The following is a 16,726-nucleotide window of genomic DNA, read 5'->3' on the forward strand; positions in this document are numbered from 1 at the left end:
AAAGAAAGAAAGAAAGAAAGAAAGAAAGAAAGAAAGAAAGAAAGAAAAGAAAGAAAAGAAAGAAAAGAAAAGGAGGAGTGGGGAGGGGAGGAGGAGAATAGGAAGGAGGAAGGAAGGAAGGAAGGAAGGAAGGAAGGAAGGAAGGAAGGAAGGAAGGGAGGAAGGAAGGAAGGAAGGAAGGAAGGGGAGGGAGAGAGAGTGGAGGGAGGGAGGGAGGAAAGATTTTTTTTCAGGGTTGGTGCTGGGAGAGACATGGGTCAGAGATGACGTAAGAAAATACCTAGTATGTTTCCTGGCACAAAATGGATATTCAAAAAATGGCAGCAACTGCTGATTGCTTTGTTATCCCTGAAATAACCACATTTTTTTTTTCTGAAATGATACAATTGCTTTTTGTCTCTGGTCAGTGCCCATGGTACCTTCTCTGTAGCACTCATTGCAAGGATGGCTGAGTGACATCAGTGACTGGGAAATTAGTCTCTGCCTCCAAGGGTTTGCCTCTCCTGGTTGCTTCATTTCATCACGCACTTGGTTTTGAGCAATGGTTTGATGCCTCTTCAGTGTCCTCAGCAAGAAACTCACCTTCTCAGATATGGCTTTGGGAGGGGTAGGGAGTGGGTAAGCATGGAAGTCATAACCTCACAGGGTATTGTGAGGATTAAAAATAACCCTTGAAAAACACAGCACCAAGGTATTCCTAAACAGCCTCAAAGAATAATATTAAATGCCTTACTTAGTCAGTGTGTTGCTCATCAAGTGTGCTGTGAGAACCTGCAGCTGGTAACATCAACAACTGCCACCAGGATTGATGAGGGTTGTAGCAGATCCTGAAACAAGGAATGAAAACCCCCAGAGCAGGGCAAGAACATGTGAGATACTCTGAAGAGGAGAGCTGCACAGCACAAAACAAGAGGCACAATAATCCACACATTCTTGTGGCAGGTGCAAAGGTGGCTCGTTTGGCCTTGTGGCTCTTCTCACCAATTCCTTAATGAAAAGAAACTCTCATTTTGACCTCCCTGCTTCACAGGATTATTTTCCTGTCCCTATGTTTGTGCTCAAGTTAAATTCTAGTAAAACAATAAAGTTTTCATTACAAAATCCAGATCGGTTCATGCTCAGTCAATCCATGTAACTCAGGTATTTGTGAAGATGATGTGGAACTATGTCAGGTGTTGTTAGACAAGAGAACCTGGGTAGCGTGGCCATTACCTGATGGTTCATGCCAACATTTCAGTGCCCAGAATACATGTGTTTTACTCTGGGTCCCTCCAGCAGCTGGTGCTGGGACAAAGGTTCAAGTGCAAGCAGTTAGTGTAGGAGGTGAGAGAATACGCTGGAGGGGAGTGGGGAATTGACACAGGGAAGGGTGTTACATTCCCCAATAGGGAAACTCAGGGAGCCAGTGCAGAAGCCCTGTCTGAGGGACAGGGGAACTAGGGTATTTATACACCAACTCTATGTAGTCATCAGTTGATGGCTGTTCCTAGGGAATGTTAGTTTCTCAGCACCATTGATGTAAAGGTGACCATATTTCCAATTTTTATTTTAAATAAAATGAAAATTGGGTACAAGTACAGGTAAAGAAAAGAGAAAGAGGATAACAGAGTGATCAAAACAGGTGCTACAACTCCCCAAAACCACTGCTTGCTCCTGCAAAAGCACATACACGTGTTTTTCTTTCTGTGTCATGCTCCACTCTGCATTTTCAGACCTGGTGCACACGTTGCAAAAGTTCCGAGCTCCAAAGAAATGACATTTTTTTCAGCACAGGAAATCAGCTTCCATAATGGCAGAAATCTGAAAAATTTTGACAAAGCACTGTTAGACATTTCCTTTTAATTTTCTGAATTAAAATCTAAATTACAGCACTTAGGGAAAGTAGAGCATATATATCCCAACAAAGTGTGTTAAGCGGGTGCGTGTACTTGTAAACACACCACTCCTTTCTTATTACATGAGACTGAGCAGAGATCTCGCCCATAGAAGTCAAGTACCTAAAGTTCAGACTCTTTCCCAGAAAAGCATTCTGTTCCTCCCTCACATTCGCTGACCCTGCGTGACTCAGTCTCCCCAGATGCACAGTCATCCAGTCTCTCAGTTTGTCCTCTCCCCAACTTCTACCCTTGGGAGCTGTTGGTCACTTGGAAGCTGTGCCTTTGGCTACTGTCCAGGAAACAATCATTTCCTAAAGAGTAGTTGTGGCCCCAAAGAGTTCATGGAAGCCTCCCAAAATATGTTCCTCTCTTTCCAGGTCCAGCTTTTGTCTGGGAGACCTAAAATACATGCAAATGTAAAATTCCTTTCCACTTTGACATGGGCAAATGAATGGTTTATTGAAATTAGAGGCATTATCTTAATGCCTGTGGGAGCAAGATAAAACCTCTCTCTAGCTATGGCCTGGGTCTTTGGCTTCCCATTGAGTTTGAAATAGGAAAAATTCCCAGCTCACAAAGGGGATTCTTTCTTCTCTGATCTGCACTACCTGCCTCTTGTGTGGAGAAATTCAATACGACCATGAAGAGGCAAGGACTCGAGCAGACCATTGTCACTGATGGGGAGTTTGGACTAAGCCCAAGGCAGATGGATCCTCTTTATTCAGGTGATGTGCTGAGCTGGGGTACAGGTCTTACTAAAATGTCAAGATTGCTCCCCAAAATAATGTCACTTAATCTTAAGGGGAGTACCATTGACTTGTCTTTGATGGCAGAATTCTTGACCCCTATCAAGTACACACACACACACACACACACTCACATATACATGCGCACACACACACGCACAAAGAGAGAGACAGGGAGACAGTGATCTTTTTAAGCCTGGAATTCTTCGGGTTTGGTTTCAAGCTAGAAGAAAAATCGTTGTTAGGGAGAAAGCTTGTAGATAAATCATCAAACTGTTTGGAAATTTCAGCACTTTGAAAAATGAGACAGTGTGGAGGAGATTTTTTGTCTTTGCTGTGTTTCAGGGTTTTTTAAAACTATTTTTTCCTCATCCATAACTCAAAAGAGATTGCCCTTTACAAGGTCAAACTTTTTATGCATTTAGTTTTCATGTCAGATTGTTAAGGAAAAATATAAAATTCTGAATTTGGTGTATGTCCCATATTTTAAAGAAACACAGATCGAATCCCATATGCTTTTGAAACTGACCTTGCTAAAAAAGAAAATGAGTTATCATGACTTAGGTCATAAGGCCTCAGGTTGGGAAAAAAGATTTCCCTTGTGAACATGAAGTTTATTACTGACCAAAGATCCCCACATAAGTGGTTTAAAACTTTCCCACTGTTGCTGAAATAGTAAGTCGTGCAAAGATGCACAGAAGACTGGATATTTGTTTTTTATCCTAAAATATGTTCTCTTTGCTACTTTTGACCTTAAGTGGGGTTTCTGCCCTCTCTGATTCTTTGTTTCTCTTGTGTTCACTGCAGCAATATGCTGGATGGCTCAGATGTGACTGTCACACTGTTTCAAACATCTGTGTTCCTGAATAGTTATTGCATTGAGCATTCACTCACTCCGTCCCCTTTCTTCCAATACCCCAGTGTCTTAAATACACATTTCTTAAAATACACTTTTGGTCCAAAGACCTAGAAAGTGATGAGAAATGCATGGAGAGAGGCGATCACTTACCTAATAGGTCATTTGATTATTCCATCGCAAGGCTATGTGGAAAATATTTTTTTAATTTAATTTAATTTTATTGTGTTATGTTAGTCACCATACAATACATCATTCGTTTTTGATGTAGTAATCCATGATTCATTGTTTTCGTATAACACCCAGTGCTCCATGCAGTATGTACCCTCCTTAATACCCATCACCAGGCTATCTTTTACTTGCCACTCAGTCCCTTACATCATGGAGTCAACTCTCAATGATTCTAGAGAGTTCTATGAAGAAAGGGGATATTGTAAAAAGGGAGGCAGAAAACAAGATGTGATTGAGTTTCAAGGTTGGCAGTGTTGACAGAATCAGCCAGCCCAATCCCTGCGTCCAAAATTTCCATTTATCTACAACCTTCTTGGCTTTGCCTGGATGCTGACATTTAAGCTCAGAGGATTCTCTGCCTTTACCTGGCATTGCCAGGTGGTTCAGACTGCAACAAAATGGACGGATCGTTTTTCTTAGAGTCTACCTAGTTAATGATATGACCTCAGATTCATAGAGAGCATGTTTAACCCCATCAGACATTACAAGTTTACATGCTGGTGAGATTATTGTCAGTTCTGTCCCTGGGGCCTTAGGCTAGACATGGACAGAATAGCTCATATCTGTTCATTGATCTAGTTCGTCACCTAGGTAAGTGCTTGACACATATTCAGTAAACACCCGTGGAAAGGGTCCCTGGAGCTGCCTCTGCTCACTTTAGAGGGATGCAGCTGTTAGGGGATGGCTGTTCGTTTTCTGTGTATTTTTCCCTCCCCTTGGTCTAACATCAAAGGGGCCTCTGATAGCTCTTCTGTGACCTGGTTTAGGGTCCCCTCTCCACCTGGTTGGTTACTTTCTGGTGACTGCTCTCTTTCTTCTTTCTTTTTCTATTTTTTTTACCTCCCCCTCCTCTTTCCCTTCCCTTCCCACTTCTCCTCATCTTCTTTGTTCTTCTGTAAAAAAGAAGTCAATAGATAGATGACAGATAGATGGATAGATCATTATTCACAATAAGCTTTGCACTGACCTAGCCAATGGGAGCACTAGACACAATGTGATTTATCAAATGTAATCCTGGCTCTTCATCTGCATCACAGAAGGATCTCCCACTGCCAGGTTTCATGTAGGCTCTGTTTATGCAAAGTAAAGATACCTAATGATACAAGATGACTTTGATTAGAGCAGATTAAACAATCTGAAAAAGTAAGGTTAAAAATCTAACTTGAAACGACGTTAGCTCAGATCTGGGGCCACACACTTAATTGCTTGAACGGGCTGGGCAGCTGCCCAGACAAGAGGAGCCAGGTGGGTGGAGGTACAGCTGAAATGAAGACCCTTGGCCCCACACCAGCAGGGCAGCCACCATTCATCAACTGATGTGGGGCAGGAGCATGGGCTCTCGTGCTAAACTTTCTTGATTTTAAAGAAGAAGAAATCCAAGTGTTTATATGAAGTTGCCCCAGCTCTCTGATGTTGGCAATTAATGCACCTAAAAAATTAATAATAAATCTGACTTGTTTTTGGATTCAGCCTGCAGCCTGATGATTTGTTACCTTTGGCTTAGGTTGCCTCTACTTATAAGTAGTTGTGAACATTATACTTCTTTACTTTAATTGTAAACTTTTATCAAACATTATATCAGTTAGCATGAAGTTCAGCTACTAGTAATATAAACCTAAAATAACAATGGCTTAAAATGATGCAGGCTTAAAAATTATAAAGGTGTGTTTTTGTCTCACATAAAAAAACTCCAGGGGGACAGGCACCTGGGTGGCTCAGTCAGTTAAGAGTCTGACAACTGGTTTTGGCTCAGGTCATGATCTCAAGGTTCTGGGATCAAGCCCCACGTCAGGCTTCACGCTCAGTGGGGCATCTGATCGAGGATTTCTCTCCCTCTCCCTTTACCCCTCCCCCCACTCACATGTGTGCTCTCTCTCTCGCAAATAAATAAATCTTAAAAAAATTAAAAAGTCCAAGGATAGACAGCCCAGCAATACAATGATGTCTACATGATTGTCCTATCCTTCTGCACTTTTCCTCTGTTTCTGCTCGCTACCCTTAGCACATGCCTTATACCTTCAAGGTTGACTCATGGTCACAAGTAGGCTGCTGGAGCTTCAACCATCACATCATGGGCGCCTGGGTGGCTCAGTTGGTTAAGCGACTGTCTTCGGCTCAGGTCATGATCCTGGAGTCCCTAGATCGAGTCCCGCATCGGGCTCCCTGCTCGGCAGGGAGTCTGCTTCTCCCTCTGACCCTCCCCCCTCTCATGTGCTTGCTCTCTCTCATTCTCTCTCTCTCAAATAAATAAATAAAATCTTAAAAAAAAAAAAAAAAAACCATCACATCAAATTCTGACCAGAAAGACAAAGGAAAGAAAGAGTAGAAGAGAGACGCTTGCCTCCCAGTTGAGTAAGCCCCATTTAAAAAAGAATTTTTCTGGATGTCCTATCCAAAAATATCCACTTGCACATTGACCACTTTTATGTGGAAGGGAGGATGGGAAACAGTTTTTTTAAATTTTTTATTGTTATGTTAATCACCATACATTACATCATTAGTTTTTGATGTAGTGTTCCATGATTCATTGTTTGTGTATAACAGCCAGTTTTTTAACTAAGCATAATGATATTCCCAACATGAATCTGTTGTTGAGGAAGGAGAAATTAGACAGGCAATCAGCATTCCTCAAGAAACAAGTCCAGTGTAAGAGAAATCATGCCATATTGTAGTTGTGTATATACATCTAAGTATTACACTGATGATATAAACAAAGATCTATAGGAATACAAGGAGGGAAAAATGAACTTGCTTGGAGGTGGCATCCAGCAAGTTTAACTCTTAAGCAATAACACTGTAGCTAGGGAGAAGTCATCCCAATCAGTAACTTAGCCATGGACCTCATTTCTTGTTGCTCCTTAGAAAGATATCTTGAGGGGCTTAGGAAGGAACATTAAAACTTTCCTGATGAAAAAGAAGTGAAAGTGTTTCAAACAGAAAGAATGAGTAAAGTGGGAGCCATTGCTTTTAGTTCTGTTAGTATTTGCTTTATATATTTAAGTGGCCTGATGTTAGGTGTATAAATACTTGTGGTAACCAGAAACAAGAGGTGGTTTTGGGAGAAATGGATGAAGGTGGCCAAAAGGAACAAACCTCAAGTGATAAGATAAATAAATAGTGGGGATGTAATGAGCAATATGATGACCATGGCTAACATGCTGTATGGTATATTTGAAAGTTATCATGAGAGAACATCCTAAGAGTTCTCATCACAAGGAAAACACAAATTTTTTATAACTATATGAGGTGATGGTTGTTAACCAAACTTACTGTGGTAGTCATTTTGCAATATACGTATGTTAAGTCATCATGTTATACACCTTAAACTTGTACAGTGTTGTATGTCAATTATATCTCAGGAAAACTGGAGAAAAGATGTGAACATCTCATGTTCATGGACAAGGAGCCTACGTAAGGTAGAATGGGTGCCAGTTCTACACACACCATAATTTCCAGAATATGAGGATTTTTAAAAACAGTCTTGATGCAGAAAGAAAAATAACTATTTGTGGATGTCTAGGGTGATGACTGAACTTTCCCATGTAGGGACTCATGTCTAAGTCATTTCTGTGTCATGAATACTTGGCTAAGAATAAAAGCTCATTCAGTGTTTGATGACGGAATGTTTTACCTACCTGGGGGCAAAGATGGTCTTCTCTATTTGTAGTGAAGGAGATTTGTGAATTCCAGAAGATGCTAGTAGCTATCTTGTGACCACGAAGGGCATTTTAAGGAGAAGCCAAAATCCAGAGTAAGGCAGAACAAATTAAAAAATGAAACAATCTTTGGCCACATTACTAAGTGGCAGAATTGAGATTATCCTAAAGTCAGATGTATCTGTAGCCTGTAAATTCCTTTCATCATTTTCTTGTCTTTCACTCTTATTATTTCATATCCTAAACCTGTAGAAAAAAGTATAAAATTATATAACAAGTATCAGTATATCTGCAATCCAACATCTTAAAAATAGTATATTTCCTTCCACATATTTTTTAAGATACCAAATGCTGTTGAAGTTCATTTGCAGCACCATGCGGTCCAATGTCCTCAATTGCCACACAGATAAGTATTTGTTATTTCATGTTGTGGTATGGCAAGGCCAAGTTTCTGTAACAAAGAGACAAAAAGCTTCAGTGGTTTCAAGAATACACAGCTTTATTTCTTTGTCACTTACCCCAATACGAGCAGCCCAGGTAGGAGGGGTAGTGCTATTCCACAAGGTCCTTCAGTCTACTTCCCTCCTTCCTGTAACTTTTTCATCCCCAGGACTGTCACCACATGCATGCTTGAATCTATATCATGCCACTTCCAAGTGCCAGCTAGTGGAGAGGGAAACTAAGTTTGGAAGGGATGCGCTCATGTCTTCAGATGCAGACCCCAATGTAGTACACAAGCTTTCTTCTTACATTCCACTGGAGAGAACTTAGTCACACGACTACACAGCATGTCACAGGAAGTGGGGAACTACAGGCTGGCTAGACTGCCACATGCCTACCTGAGATTCTCCAACAATGGAATAAAGGAGAATGGATTTTGTAGAAAACTGGCAGCCTACTATAGGCCATGCTACAATACTATTACCACCCACATATGCATACCTAACACTATAAAGAAAAATGGCAAATTAGCATAAACCACCCAACCCTGAACATGCCAAAAAAGTAACAGTGAATGCAGGCAAGCTGTCTCCTCAAACTAGCTGGTAAACTTCTAAAATCTCATTATTAAATATGATGCTTACTATCAGGGCTTAATGGACACCATTTGTCAGGTTAAGGAGGTTTCTTTCCAGTCCTACTTTGCTAAGCGTTTTTAGTTTCTTAATTATGAATGTGGGAGGACTTCTACCTTATGCTTTTGGGACATCTATTGAGATGATCATATGATTTTTCTCCTTTAATCTGTTAATGATATGTATTGCATTGAGAGATTTTCTTTTTCTTTCTTTTTTTAGAGAAAGAAAGCATGTGTGCCTGAGCAGGGGGTAGGAGAAGGGCAGAGGGAGAGGGAGAGAGAGAGAATTTTAAGCAGGCTCTAGGGCCAGCACAGAGCCCTATGTGGGGTTCGATCTCACAACCCTGAGATCATGACCTGAGTGGAAATCAAGAGTTGGATGCTTAACTGACTGAGCCACCCAGGCACCCCTAGAGATTTTCTAGTATTGAGCCAAAGTTATAATTACTGGAATAAACCTTACTATGTCAGTATATATTTTTCAATCCCTACTGAATTAAATCTTTTGTATTTTAGTTAGGGTTTTTGCATTTATGAATATAAGTGATATTGGTCTATAATTTTCTTGTACTGTTCTGTCTTGTTTCCATATCGGAGTTCCATTAGCCTGACAGAATTTTGTGGGTAGCTGAACCTTTTGGATCTGAACTCAGAAATGGTTTGTATAAAATGGGGAATATTTGTTTCTTGAAGTTTCCAAAAACTTGTCATTAACACTGGGTCTGTTGCTTTGGGAGGGTACTATTTTGATTCTTGTTTCAACGTCTTGCACTGAATCAAATAGTTTATTTTAAATATTTTTTAAATGCATTTGTATTTCAGGCTACAAATTTACGTCTAGGTATGATTTTTGCTGCGTTCTACAAGGCTTGATATATATGACTTGTATTGCCATTCAGCTGTCACTGTGATTTTTCTCATTCACTCATGTGGTACGCTGAGTAATACTCACCCCCTTTCATTTTTTTTATTTTCTTTTTTTTAAATTTTATTATGTTATGTTAGTCACCATACAATACATCATTGTTTTTTGATGTGGTGACCCATGATCCATTGTTTTCGTATAACACCCAGTGCTCCATGCAGTACGTGCCCTCCTTAATACCCATCACCGGGCTAACCAATCCCCCCTCCCCCCTCCCCTCTAGAACCCTCAATTTGTTTCTCAGAGTCCATCGTCTCTCATGGTTCATCTCTCCCTCCAATTCTCCCCGCCTTTTTTCCCCTCCTTCTCCTAATGTCCTCCATGCTATTCCTTATGTTCCACAAATAAGTGAAACCATATGATAATTGACTTTCTCCACTTGACTTATTTCACTTAGCATAATCTCCTCCAGTCCTACCTTTCCAAAATATACCCACGTCTTAATCTCTGGAACCTAGGAATATTACTTTATTACATACTTTGTAAATATGACTTACTTAAGGATCTTGATATAGAGAGATTATCTGGATATCTGGGTGGGGCCCTAAATGCAATCACATGTGTCCTTAAAGGATGGGGGCAGAGAGAGATTTCATACTGACAGAGGAGGAAGCATATGATCACAGAGGTAGAAATTAGAGTGATGTAGCCACAAGCCTTGGAACTTCTGGCGCCCCCAGAAACTAGAAGATGCAAGGAACAAATTCTCCCCTAGAGCTTTCAAAAAGAGCATGGCCCTGGAAACACTTTGATTTCAGTCTATACCACTGATTTCAGACTTCTGGTCTCCAGAACCGTGAGAAAATATATTTCTATATATTTCTATAGGGTTAAGCCACCAAGTTTGTGGTAATTTGTTATAACAGTCATAGGAAACTAATATAGCATGAATTATTTGGAAGTACATTTCTAAGTTTCCCAATATATGTTTGTCCATTTTTATTCTTTTTTTGTTGATTTCTATTTTAATTGCTTTTCATTGTAAACCATTATTGATATGATACTAGTTATTTGAAATCTGTAGATAATACTTTTGTGACCTATAAATAGTAAATTTTTATAAATACCCTATGTGTACTTGGAAATAATATATATTATGCATTTGGGAGTTATAGGATTGTCTTTATATTAATTAGAAAAAAGTTTCATTTTCTCTTCCTATTTTCTTTCTTTTTTTTCTATTTTTAATTTTTTTTTTAAATTTTATTATGTTATGTTAGTCACCATACAATACATCATTGGTTTTTGATGTGGTGATCCATGATCAATTGTTTTCGTATAACACCCAGTGCTCCATGCAGTACGTGCCCTCCTTAATACCCATCACCGGGCTAACCCATCCCCCCTCCCCCCTCCCCTCTAAAACCCTGTTTGTTTCTCAGGTCTATAGTCTCTCATGGTTCATCTCTCCCTCCAACTCCCCCCCCATTTTCCCTTCCTTCTCCTAATGTCCTCCATGTTATTCCTTATGTTCCACAAATAAGTGAAACCATATGATAATTGACTTTCTCTGCTTGACTTACTTCACTTAGCATAATCTCCTCCAGTCCCATCCATGTTGATGTAAAAGTTGGGTATTCATCTTTTCTGATGGCTGAGTGATATTCCATTGTATATATGGACCACATCTTTATCCATTCATCTGTTGAAGGGCATCTCGGCTCTTTCCACAGTTTGGCTATTGCGGACATTGCTGCTATGAACACTGGGGTGCATATGGCCCTTCTTTTCACTACATCTGTCTCTCTGGGGTAAATACCCAGCAGTGCAATTGCTGGGTCATAGAGTAGCTCTATTTTTAATTTTTTGAGGCACCTCCACACTGTTTTCCAAAGTGGCTGTACCAACTTGCATTCCCACCAACAGTAAGAGGGTTCCCCTTTCTCCACAACCTCTCCAACATTTGTTGTTTCTTTCCCTGTCCATTTTTGCCATTCTAACTGGTGTAAGGTGGTATCTCATTGTGGTTTTGATTTGGATTTCCCTGATGGCTGATGATGATGAACATTTTTTCATGTGTCTGTTAGCCATTTGTATGTCCTCTTCAGAGAAGTGTCTTTTCATATCTTCTGCCCACTTTTTGACTTGATTATTTGTTTTTTGGGTGTTGAGTTTGAGAAGTTCTTTATAGATCTTGGATACCAGCCCTTTATCTGTAGTGTCATTTGCAAATATCTTCTCCCATTCTGTGGGTTGCCTCTTTGTTTTGTTGACTGTTTCCTTTGCTGTGCAGAAGCTTTTTATCTTGATGAAGTCCCAAAAGTTCATTTTTGCTTTTGTTTCACTAGCTTTTGGAGATGTATCTTGAAAGAAGTTGCTGTGGCCGATGTCAAAGAGGTTACTGCCTATGTTCTCCTCTAGGATTTTGATGGATTCCTGTCTCACATTGAGGTCTTTCATCCACTTTGAGTTTATCTTTGTGAATAGTGTTAGAGAATGGTCGAGTTTCATTCTTCTGCATGTGGCTGTCCAATTTTCCCAGCACCATTTATTGAAGAGACTGTCTTTTTTCCATTGCATGCTTTTTCCTGCTTTGTCAAAGATTATTTGACCATAGAGTTGAGGGTCCATATCTGGGTTCTCTATTCTGTTCCATTGGTCTATATGTCTGTTTTTGTGCCAGTACCATGCTGTCTTGGTGATCACAGCTTTGTAACATGGCTTGAAATCAGGCAACGTGATGCCCCAGCTTTGTTTTTCTTTTTCAACATTTCCTTGGCGATTCGGGGTCATTTCTGATTCCATACAAATTTTAGGATTGTTTGTTCCAGCACTTTGAAAAATGTCATTGGAATTTTGATCAGGATGGCATTGAAGGTATAGATTGCTCTGGGTAGCATAGACATTTTAACAATGTTTATTCTTCCGATCCATGAGCATGGAATATTTTTCCATCTTTTTGTGTCTTCTTCAATTTCTTTCATGAGTGTTTTGTAGTTCCTAAAGTATAGATCCTTTACCTCTTTGGTTTATTCCGAGGTATCTTATGGTTTTTGGTGCTATTGTAAATGGAATTGTTTCTCTAATTTCTCTTTCTACAGTTGCATTGTTAGTGTATAAGAAAGCAACTGATTTCTGTGCATTGATTTTGTATCCTGCCACATTACTGAATTGCTGTATGAGTTCTAGTAATTTGGGGGTGGAGTCTTTTGGGTTTTCCACATAAAGTATCATGTCGTCTGCGAAAAGAGAGAGTTTGACTTCTTTGCCAATTTGAATACCTTTTATTTCTTTTTGTTGTCTGATTGCTGTTGCTAGGAATTCTAGTACTATGTTGAACAATAGTGGCGAGAGTGGGCATCCTTGTCATGTTCCTGATCTTAAGGGAAAGGCTCTCAGCTTTTCCCCATGGAAGATGATATTCGCTGTGGGTTTTTCATAGATGGATTTTATGAACTTGAGGAATGTTCCCTCTATCCCTATACTCTGGAGAGTTTTAATCAGGAAAAGATGTTGTATTTTGTCAAATGCTTTTTCTGCAGCAATTGAAAGGACCATATGGTTCTTCTCCCTCCTCTTATTAATGTGTTCTATCACATTGATTGATTTGCGAATGTTGAACCACCCTTGCATCCTGGGGATAAATCCCACTTGGTCGTGGTGGATGATCCTTTTAATGTATTATTGGATCCTATTAGCTAGGATTTTGTTGAGGATTTTGGAATCCATATTCATCAGGGATATCGGTCTGAAATTCTCCTTTTTGATGGGGTCTTTGCCTGGTTTGGGGATTAAGGTAATGCTGGCCTCATAGAATGAGTTTGGAAGTTTTCCTTCTGTTTCTATTTTTTGAAACAGCTTCAGTAGAATAGGTATTATTTCTTCTTTGAATGTTTGGTAGAATTCCCCAGGGAATCCATCAGGCCCTGGACTCTTGTTTTTTGGGAGGTTTTTGATCACTGCTTCAATCTTGTTCCTGGTTATTGGCCTATTCAGGTTGTCAATTTCTTCCTGTTTCAGTCTTGGCAGCTTATAGGTTTCCAGGAAGGCCTCCATTTCATCTAGATTGCTCAGTTTATTGGCATATAGTTGTTGATAATAATTTCTAATAATTGTTTCTATTTCCTTGGTGTTAGTCGTGATCTCTCCCCTTTCATTCATAATTTTATTAATTTGGGTCCTTTCTCTTTTCTTTTGGATAAGTCTGGCCAGTGGTTTATCGATCTTATTAACTCTTTCAAAGAACCCACTTCTAGTTTCGTTGATCTGATCTACTGTGTTTCTGGTTTCTAATTAATTGATTTCTGCTCTAATTTTAATTATTTCTCTTCTAATGCATGGCTTAGGCATCATTTGTTGCTTTTTCTCTAGTTCTTTAAGGTGTAGAGTTAGTTGGTGAATTCAGGATTTTTCTATTTTTTTTAGTGAGGCTTGGATGGCTATGTATTTCCCCCTTAGGACCGCCTTTGCAGCATCCCATAGGTTTTGGACCGATGTGTTTTTGTTCTCATTGATTTCCATGAATTGTTTAAGTTCTTCTTTGACTTCCTGGTTGACCCAAACATTCTTGAGCAGAGTGGTCTTTAGCTTCCAAGTGTTTGAATTTCTGCCAAATTTTTTCTTGTGATTGAGTTCCAGTTTTAGAGCATTGTGGTCTGAGAATATGCAGGGAATAATCTCAATCTTTTGGTATCGGTTGACACCTGATTTGTGACCCAGTATATGGTCTATTCTGGAGAAAATTCATGTGCGCTCGAGAAGAATGAGTATTCTGTTTTTTAGGGTGAAATGTTCTGTAAATATCTATGAGATCCATCTAGTCCAATGTATCATTCAAGGCTCTTGTTTCCTTGTTGATTTTCTGCTTAGATGATCTGTCCATTGCTGAGAGTGGAGTATTGAGGTCTCCTACAATTAACGTATTGTTAACAATGTGACTATTTTGGTTAACAGTTGGCTTATGTATATGGCTGCTCCCATGTTAGGGGAATAGATATTTACAATTGTTAGATCTTCTTGTTGGATAGACCCTTTAAGAATGACACAGTATCCTTCTGTGTCTCTTATTACAGACTTCAGTTTAAAATCTAATTTGCCTGATATAAGAATTGCTACCCCAGCTTTCTTTTGAGGTCTGCTGGCATGGAAGATGGATCTCCATCCCTTCACTTTCAGTCTGGATGTATCTCTAGGTTCAAAATGAGTCTCTTGTAGACAGCATATGTATGGGTCCTGTCTTTTTATCCAATCTGCAACCCTGTGCCGTTTTATGGGAGCGTTTAGGCCATTCACATTAAGAGTGATTATTGAAAGATATGAATTAGTTGTCATCATGTTGCCTGTGAAGACGTTGTTTTTATAGATTGTCCATGTAAATTTCTGTTGTATATCACTCTTGGGGTCTTTCTCCTTTTATAGAACCCCCCTTAATATTTCTTGCAGGGCTGGCTTAGTGGTCACATATTCTTTCAGTTTCTGCCGGTCGTGGAAGCTCTGCATCTCTCCATCCATTCTAAATGAAAGCCTTGCCGGATAAAGTATTCTTGGCTGCATGTTCTTCTCATTTAGTACCCTGAATATGTCTTGCCAGGCCTTTCTGGCTTGCCAGGTCTCTGTGGATAGGTCTGATGTTATTCTGATGTTCCTCCCTCTGCACGTAAGGAATCTCTTCCCCCTAACTGCCCTTAAGATGGTTTCCTTGGTTCTAAGATTTGCAAGTTTTACTATTACATGCCGGGGTGTTGGCCTGTTTTCCTTGATCTTAGGAGGGGTCCTCTCTGCCTCTAGGACTCGAATGTTTGTTTCATTCCCGAGATTAGGGAAATTCTCAGCTACGATTTGCTCAAATACATCTTTTTTTTTTTTTTAAGATTTTATTTATTCATCTGAGACACAGAGATACAGAGAGAGAGAGAGAGAACATGAGCAGTGGGAGAGGCAGAGGGAGAGGGAGAAGCAGACTCCCGGCTGAGCCAGGAGCCCGATGTGGGGCTCGATCCCAGGACTCTGGGATCATGACCTGAGCTGAAGGCAGACGCTTAACCATCTGAGCCACCCAGGCGCCCCTCAAATACATCTTCTAGTCCTCACTCTCTCTCCACTCCCTCCAGGATTCCAATTATTCTGACATTGGAACGCTTCATGGTGTCACTTATTTCTCTGATTCTATTTTCATGGATTCTGAGTTGTTTTTCCCTGGCCTCCTCTTTTCCCTTTTTATCTATTATATTGTCTTCCAGGTCGCTTATTCTCTCTTCTGCCTCAGTTACCCTAGCTGTTAGATTATCTAGATTGGATCGGATCTCATTGATAGCATTTTTAAGTTCTGCCAATTCATGTTTCATTTCTGCCCTTAGAGACTCTATGTTGCCATTAATTGATTTCTCCATTCTAGCCATTGTCTTCACAATTGCTAGCCTGAATTCCATCTCTGACATCTTGGTTATATCTGCATCCATTTGTAAATCTGCAGCATAAGTCATAATCTCTGAGTCTTTTCTATTTTGGGGGCTCCTCCTCCTAGTCATTCTGTTGATGGGTGTTTGAGGGAATGTATAGAGTCCAAATTATTGACCAGAACCCAAGCAAGATGCACCTATTTTCTTGGGACCTTAGGGTTGCTGGCCTCTTGTTTTCCCAGCCTGTCTCCTGGGGGAGGGGCCTGCTGCGCTGTTACTCTGGCAACCCTGTTTGGGCGGAGTTGCCCTGCCCCCTGTGGTGGGGGATGGGCTCAGCGGGAATCAGTTTTGGGGGCTTTTGTTCTCTGGCGTCTTTCCACGTCTCTTCTGCGAGTCAGAGCAGAAGAGACCGTTTCCAACCCTCAGCCTCAGAGCAGAGACCGCAGTCTGTTCTTCAGTGAGCTCTCCAGGCCACACAGTCTCCGTTTCTGTCCGTGCTGCTATAAACTGCAGCGTCCTGGGTTGTGCACCTCTCGCAGCGCTCCCAGTCCTGCCTCCAGGTTGGGGCACGTCTCTGCCCTTTGTGCTTCTAAAACCACCAGCCACTCCCAGTTCACATGCGTGGGCAACCCTGCCACTCTGGGTTTCCACCCCGGGCGCTGCAGTTTGCAGGAGCAACCCCGCCGCTCCGGGTTTCCGCTGGGTGGCTGCCCTAAAGTCCTTTCCCCACCACTACTGGTCTGTGAGTCTGTGCCCGTCCCCAGCACGCAAGGCTGTCGCTCACCAGTGGTGTAGGTTCCCACGGCCAGGCACCCTCCCGCTGCCATTTATCCTCCGATATCTGCCCGCAGAATCACGGCTCCCTGCTTCATACCTCAAAACCAACCACCTGCGATATTCTGTTTGTAGAGATCCAGATCTTCTTACATCTCAGGCTGGTTTTGTGGGTGCTCAGAGTGGTCTGGTAGATAGCCAGCTCAATTTCGGGGACCAGTTGAAATAGGGTCCCCTCCCCCCCC

This window comes from Neomonachus schauinslandi, chromosome 13 (assembly GCF_002201575.2).
Source record: "Neomonachus schauinslandi chromosome 13, ASM220157v2, whole genome shotgun sequence".
In the NCBI taxonomy this organism is placed as follows: Eukaryota; Metazoa; Chordata; class Mammalia; order Carnivora; family Phocidae; genus Neomonachus; species Neomonachus schauinslandi.